This window comes from Microcebus murinus, chromosome 11 (assembly GCF_040939455.1).
Source record: "Microcebus murinus isolate Inina chromosome 11, M.murinus_Inina_mat1.0, whole genome shotgun sequence".
Classification (NCBI taxonomy): domain Eukaryota; kingdom Metazoa; phylum Chordata; class Mammalia; order Primates; family Cheirogaleidae; genus Microcebus; species Microcebus murinus.
The window spans coordinates 48,125,001-48,133,471 of record NC_134114.1 but is presented as its reverse complement, the minus strand read 5'-3'; positions in this window follow the sequence as shown (position 1 = coordinate 48,133,471).

Genomic DNA, 8,471 nt, shown 5'->3' with positions numbered 1-8,471 from the left:
TGTTTGGGATGATGAAAAGTTCTGAAAGTGGATATTGGATAGTTGCACAACATTGTAAATATATTTAATACTACTGAATTGTACACTTCAAAATAGTTAATGATAAACTTTATGTTATGTATATTTTACCATGATGTCTTAGCCAGTTTGGTCTGGTATAACAAGAATACCTACACTGAGTGGTGTAAACAATGACCATTCATTTCTCACAGTTCTGGAGGCAGGAAGGTCTCCCATGGTCAGATTCTGGTGAGAATCTCTTCCTGATTTCCTTACATGGCAGGGGAAGGTGGAGAAGGGAGAGGCACAAACATTCCACCCATTCTACAAGATAAAAATTAAAAACCACAGGGATACGCTAACTCCATACCCACTAGATAGCTGTAATCAAAATAACAAATGATGAAGTGTCAGCAAGAATGTAGAGAAATTGGACCTCTTATATACTGTTGGTGGGAATATGAAATGGTGTAGCTACATAGGAAAATAGTCTAGCAGTTTCTCAAACAGCTAAACAGACTTACCATATTACTCAGCAAGGCTACTCCTAGGTATATACCTAAAACAGCTGAAAATATACATCCACACCAAAAAACTGCACAAGTGTTCACTGTAGCATCATTCATAATATCCAAAAAGTGAAAACAACCAAGATATCCATTAACTGATGATTAGATAAATAAAATGTGGTATATCCATACAATGAATATTATTTGGTAATAAAAAGGAATCCAGGACTGGTACCTGATACAACATTGATGGAGCTTGAAAACATTATACTAAGTGAAAGAATCCAGTGATAAAAGACCACACATTGTATGATTCCATTTATACGAAATGTCCAGAATAGGCAAATCCATAGAGACAAAAAAGTAGTGGTTGCCAGGAGTTGGGGGTGGAGGTTGGGGGGCCAGGGGGATGGAAAGTGACAGCTAATGGGTACAGAACTTCTTACTGGGGTATGAAAATGTCCTGAAATTAGATAGTGGTGATGGTAGCACAACTTGTGAATATATAAATTACATCCCAATAAAGCTGTTATTCCTTTAGAAAAAAAGATCATCAAGTGGAGTGCTGAGTAGGCATGACACTTTGGGAGTTTAACACCCTATAATTATAACCCTGCTAAGGGCGTTGAAAGCAAATATTTTAGGTTTGGAAAAACCACACACCTGACATACACTTTTCTCTGCTGGAGGCCATTGTTCATCATTTCCAAGTGATTTACACCCCTTCGCTCTGATCTCTTATTTTATTGAAGAAGGGTCAATTGAAAGAATAGAAACAGGAAAGCATCTGTGGGTTCTCTTGTAAAATATCGAGAAAACAGTGACTATCACCGTGTGACTCACCACCGCACTCATCCTCGGCTTTGGCGAGGGCAGAGAGCCATGTACTTGGGGAAATGAGGCCAGGCACAACAGAGTTATGGGTAAGCGCAATTTGGCTGGAGAGAAGCCGTGCACACTCATACTTTGGACAGAGTGTGCACTCTCAGCATTCCCAGAGCCAGCTACAGAGCACTCCAGGTGAAGGGATCCTCCCTACAGGAACACAAACAGTTCCAAGAGAGATTTAAATCGTAAGCAACTTGGTGCTAGGGAAAAGCCTCTGCCAAACGCCAAGATTTAACTGTGGTCTGGTATGTGCACAAAAGACAATGAAATTTAGCTTATTACACTAAGAAAATCTTGGTGCAAAATGAAGTAACAAGAGTAAAGGAAGCCTCTCTGCCACTTTGGTAGAAACTGTGATGTCTTTAAGCATTAAATACTATTTTAGGCATTTGGTTTTGGTCCATAATGTCTTAATAGACCCTAAAATGGTTTTAGAAGATTGGGTAGAGGCAAAACACTGCACTGGCTGAAGTCAAGGGTTTTAAAAAAAAACCCTAGCACTTCTTTTTCCTACCTATAACTTTGGGCAACTTACTAAGTAAGCCTCAGTGTCTTCATTTATAACGTGGGCATTACAGTAGCACTGGCATCATAGGGCTGTCGAGAGATTACAGGAGGTACAGGCAGGTGAGGTGTTTCGCCTGGTCCTGGCATACAGGAAGCACTCCAGACGGGAGCCCTCGGGAGGGGCAGTCCTCTTTCACTGCAGCGGGGACGCGATGGTCGGGGGCTCTTGCCCCAGGAGTCTGTCTCCATCAGATCTGTCCTCCTCCTCCTGGGCCAGGGGGACAGTGCATCGCACTCACCAGGACTTCCTTCTGTTCTTTCCACAAACCACCCTCTCCTTCCAATCCCACCGTTTCTCTCAGTGGTGGGTTCATGATCCTTCTATATTCATTGTTTCATATGTGAAATCTTGAAGGTATCTTTAAATCTCTAATTCTCACCAACTCTTCCTTTCAAATTGTCTCACTCTGTGACTGTCATGGTGTTCTATGACCATTCCCACAACCCAGGCCCATCGTAGTCTCCAATGAACCTCCTAACACCTGTCTCTCTCAGGTAAAATGCCCTGTTACATATCGGGTCAAAGTCAGATACCAATCCTGACTTGAGGTCAAGTCATTTTGCCTGTTCAGTTTTCTCTTCCACCATTGTTCAATATAAATCACTTGCTTCGTTTTTTAAAACCGTATTATGCAAGTAATAAAGTTTAATCCCTTACTTTTCATCAAACTAATTTCCTTATTGTCTGTCACAAACACCAGGCTTTCTGTGGGCCTCGTTATTTTTATTTAAATTCTATGTTTTGAATTACCAGACAGTAAAATTCACATTTTTCTCTAGCGCGCAGTTCTATAACTGGTCATGCATGAGATCACTGGCATCATGAAGCCGCCGCAGAACAGCTCTATCGGCCCCAGACTCCCTTTAAGTGCTGTCCCTTCATCGTCACCCCTTCCTTCCTCCATAACCCCTGACATCCTGGCCTCACTTTTGTTTATACTAATCTCCCTACTCAGTTGTGCGCATGCCTCGTCTCCTCCAAATTGTGTAGTAATCATCTTTTAACGTATCGTGTAGAATCCATGTCTCCAAGAAACTGTGTCTGATTATGCCCATTTACTATCCAATCTATCCAGCTATTCATGTATTCAAGGACATTTATTAAGTATTTTTATGAAACAGAGACACAATATTAGGCATTGGGAATACCAAGATGGGTCAAACAGCCTCTCGCCCCACAGAAGGCTGCAGAGGGCGGTAATGAGTGAGTGCTGGTCCATGTGCCGCGTGCGGCAGGAATGGCATGTGCACAGGGCAGTGTGGTGTGACAGCCCTGGAGAGGGAACGGTCAGCTCTGTCAGGGCAGGCGGGGAATCCAAAAAGCCTCCCGAGGGGACCACGTTTAAACTACTTTCAGAGACAACAGGTGTCCTACAAAGAAAGAGCAGCATGTGGGCTACAGGAGCAGATTCAGGTTTACGGTTTCAATTGAAGCTAATGCAATTTGGGGTCCTTTATTAAAAAGAATGCAACATTATAAATAGTCAGGAAAAATTACAAATTTTCAAAAGCTGGTAAATATCGCGAGCATCACAAATCCCAGCAAAGCAACATATTGTTGTTATTGTTATTAGTGTGTGAACTGCCTGAAAGACCTTTGTGATAATTCCCCACCGTACACCGACATGTAGGCATCCTACTCTTTGATTCTGTAACATCATTTTCTGTAGAGAGATTGGGAAGACAATTCAGTCTTTTGTCTCCCATGGGTGAGAAAAAAAATTTGTTTTTTGTTGTTGATGGCTTTAGAAGTTTCTTTGGCTTCACAATTTTGTTGTCAGTCATGCCTCACTGGTAACTAGCTCCGCAGTTTCTTGCTCAGGTAGTGCTTCCTGCCCAGAGTAAAGCCCTAAGAGACCCTGGATTGGGGGTGGGAGCATGAGGTATCCCTGGCACTGGGGTCATAGTGGCCCTCAAGCAGTGAAGGAGCAGCAGCCTCTCTAGTTCAGATCTTCTTCTGTGGGTCAAAGATAAGGTCTGGATAACCACTGAGGTCTCCCAGGTAGGTTGGCATTGAGGCCTGGGCAGGTGGGGAGGACGTACTGGCAGACCACTGACCTTGCCTGCAGCTTCAGGAGCACCACCCCAGGGTGCAACAGTGCTCCTTTGGCTCCAGATCCTTATGGGGCTACTGCTTCCTCCCTGAGTCCTGGAGAACATGTCAAGCCTTGGAAGGTACACCTGCCAATGAGGGTCCCTGAAGCTCAAGCCTCACAGCATCTCTACCACTGTGCAAAGCAGGTGTATTTAAAATAGCAGGGCATATTCAGAGAAGGGCAAATTGTCTGGCATTGCTGGAAGAATGCTGAGAAGTTCAAATTGAATTCTGCAGGCAATGAGGAGCAAGGAAGGTTCTCAAGCATGTAAACAAGATGGTCATATTTCTTTTAAGTAAAGGCAATCAGGTGAAAGTTGCAGGATGGGTTAGGAGAAAAGAGTCTCGAGAACGTGGTTGTAATGGTCCAGGAAAGGAGTGACAAGGGCCAGAACAAACGCAGTAGGAGTAGAGCTGGAAATGTATTAATAATAGTGATCATGATGTCATGCACATTAATAAAAACTAATATTTACTGGGCACTCCTATGAGTCAAGCATTGTGCCAAGTGCTTTTAGGTGTCTTGACTTATTTAATCCTCACAGATCCTCAGAAAACAGAAGAGGAAAAGGAGACTTTCAGAGGTTAAGTAATTTGTATGAGGTCAGCAAGTGACCGAGACTGGAACCTGAATGGTCTATTTCCAGAGCCACAGAAAAATGATGACAGAGTAGATTTGGGGGTGGAGGGAAACAAAAAGGCACGATGGAAAGGGAAGAATTTAAGGTGGGTAAGATGCCATAATCTGAATCAGGAAATATTTTTTCCCTCTTTAATTCTTATAACAAATAATTTATATTATTCTCTGGATGTTTCACAAGTGAATACATTTGTCTTTCCAGCCAGAACATAAACTACCTGAGCACAGGATTCCTTATGTCTTACTTATCTATGTATCATATACTCAGTCAGCAATTCCTGGGCACCTACTGCCAGCCAGGCCCTGGGCTGGGCACCAGGAATGGAAAGCTGATGAAGGCCAAATGCTTTCCCTGACCTTATAAATATATAGCCCAGTGGGAGTGATAAAGGATTTTGAAGGGATATCACAGGAGACTTTTAGGAGACTTTTTCTCCTAAGCCATGTGTAAGAGCTCATCTAGATCCAACTGAGGAGGTCACGAAGGGATTTAACAGCTGTGGTACTTGAGCTAGGGATTAGCGCATACATAGGAGGTCACTAGATGAATAAACTGTAGAAGGGCTTTCTAGCCTAAAGAAACCACATGCGCACAGGCCAGAGATGTTAGGTGTTTTTGGTAAAAGACAAGAGGGAGAGTGAACAAGACAAGAGACAATACAAGACGGGGTGTGGTTGGAGATGAATGACAAGTAATTGCGAGAGTTACCATTGGTGACCAGCTTGTACTTACCTGGCTGACTGAGAATGACGTGTGGGATGATTGAACCTGAGGGTTGAGAGTAGAATCAAGATGTGCCTGCCTCTGGTAGATTGCAAGTCCTTATACATGTGCCCTTTTCAATGTGTTCCCATTAAGAGGTGCAACCAATTTCTTCATCACTTGGCTTTGGGTTTGCCCACATAACCAGCTTTAGCAAATGGGTCATTAGCAAATGTTATGCAAACAGAAGCTTGAAAACTGCTTGCACATTGGGCTTTGCCATCTCTTGCTGCTCTCTGGGAACTTTCCACCACTATGTGAAAAAGCCTGGGCTAGCCTTCTGAAGGATGAGGGACCTGTCAGATAGAGGCTCCATCCCAGCATTCCTAAATCATCCAGACATATATAAGTGATGCCAACACAAATTATCTGGCATTGGCTAAGCTGTCCTAGATAAGAAATGCCCACAAACCCCACAGAATAGTGAGAAACAATATATTTTTATTGCCTTAAGCCATTAAATTTTGGGGTGGTTTGTTACATAGCAAAAGCTAACTGATACACTGGCTCTATTTATCCTTATCATCATTATCACAATCAGAACCATAAACATCAGATAGCAACTATTAACATGAATTCTTTCTTTAGATTTTGGGAGGGTAAACAAGTGTGCCTTCAGGGTTAGAAGAAAATAATTCTTCTAACATCCAGGCATTCCAAACCCAGATGCCAAACTTTTTACTATTTAATTCTAGGATTCCAATGCCCTTATAACTGTGACTAGGCACAAGACTTTATGGACTACTAATCAGCTCTATTGTCTCTCTAACCACATCTTTTCTGGGGACACTGAGCTAGTTTAGCCTCAGATGTGTAGTAGCAGGAAAGAGGCCTCATATTCTAACTGGGAGGGGGCGGGGAACCAGTCTTGTTCTCCTCTCCAATATTTATTGAGAAATTGTGAAGAAAGAGTTTTTCAAGGGGAAAAACTCTCAATGATCATCAGTTCATAAAGCCTGTATTGAACTAGCTATTCTACAAGGGACACTGATGATCTCCTACCTATGATCTCAACAGAGAAAAGCTTATACTTTTCTGCTTTGTTTTCTATAGATTCATTTGTAACTTTCATTAGTTAATCAGAAATATTTGGGGAGGGTGTTGAAAGGGGTTTCATAACACATAATTATCCTGATGAGAACAGTCAGGAATGCTGCTATGTTTAAAATAAATGTAAAACATGACATTGTCTATCTGCTGCACTCCCTTCCTCCCCCACTCTGAGAAATGAATAGAGATAAAAATGAAAGATGATAATTTTTGACAGTTGGAACTTTTCTGTAATAAAACTAACTTGAGGCTAAAAATAAGATCATTTCTTAAATTTGTTTGCTTAAACACAGAGAGTGAAGACAGTGAGGGCTACAGTAGGGACCTAATCTGTATACCTATCTCAGGGTTCTGAGATGTCAGGTAAGACCACCAGGAATCCAATTTGCATGAGAGCAAACAGTTATCTGGGCCTGGGGCCTCAAAGTCTAGGCCTGAGACACCTAGATTAAGGCTCTCCAGCAGTGAGAGGAAACAGGTGGAAGTCCTAGTATTTACTCTCTTGGGACACTGTTCTCCAACTCACACACTGGGAAGACCATTCATATCTTCCTGACAACTACACCCTAAAAGAGAATTCATAATCAATTTGTGCTTCATTTTTTCACTTAGCCTACATTATAATGTACTTCCTTACAAACCTGCTTTATCCACTAAACTGAGAATAACTGCAGATTGCAAGGGTTAAGGAGCTATGTCTCATTCATCCAGGAAAGGGGTTATCATGTAAGAAATATAAAAGAAATATTTGCTGAACTAATAAATTTATGAATGAAACACCGGTTATAGAGAGTGCTGCTGTTGAATAAGATAGAGAATAGAGTTACTCAAATATTCTTTGGTACAGATACTGAGAAAGGTATTTCAGGTTTCTCAACAAATGTACCTCCTGTTGAGAGAGTACTCAAGTCTTTCGCATTCAAAGTGTGGTCCACAAACCAGCAGCATAGGCATGATCTGGGAGCTTGTTGCAAATGCAGAATCCCAAGTCCCACTGCAGACCTACTAACTAAATAAGACTTTTTATTTTAACAAGATTCCCAGGTGATTCACATGTACATTAAAGGTTGAGAATCACAGATCTAGGCCAGTGGCTTTCATAATTGGCTATATATTTGAATTATCTGGAAAGTGTTATAAAATACTGATGTGTGGGTCCCATCTTTAGAGATACTAATTTGAATAGTCTGGGACTTCTTTCTGACCAAGATGGAGTAACAAAGGCTTAATTTATCCTCCTCCTTTAAACAACAGAACAAAACAGACAGTATATGTAAAACAGTGATTTTCGGACTGTATTAGTTATCCATTGCTGAGTACAAAGTTAATCCAAAACTTAGCAGCTTAAAACCAAATACATTTATTGTCTGACATTTCTTGTGGTTCAGGAATCCAGGCATGATTTAACTGGGTCCTCTGGTTCAGGGTCTCTTCTAAGGCTGCAATCAAGGTATTGGCCTGTGCTCTGTCTGGTCTCATCTGAATGTTCAAATGGGGAAAGATTAACTTCTAAGCTCATTCATGGGGTTGTTGGCAGGATTCAGTTCCTTGTGGGCAGTTGGACTGAGGTCCTCAGTTACTTACCGGCTGTTTGCCAAAGTCTGCCCTCAGTTCCTTGCCATGTCAACCTCTACAACATGAAAGCTTGCTTCATCAAAGCCAGCAACAGAAGAAAGTCTGCTAGCAAGTTAGAAGTTATAGTCTTGTGTAGCATAATCATGGAAGTGACATCCTATCACACTTGCCATATCCTATTTGTTTGGGGTTTTTTTGTTCCCTTTATTTTTTTTTTCTTTCAGCATAGTATGGGGGTACAAATGTTAAAGTTACATATATTGCCATGCCCACCCTCCTCCCTCGAGTCAGAGCTTCAAGCGTGACCATCCCCCAAACGTTGCACATCTCACTCATTGTGTTTGTATATACCCATCCCCTCCTCCCCCCTCCTCCTGTTAGACA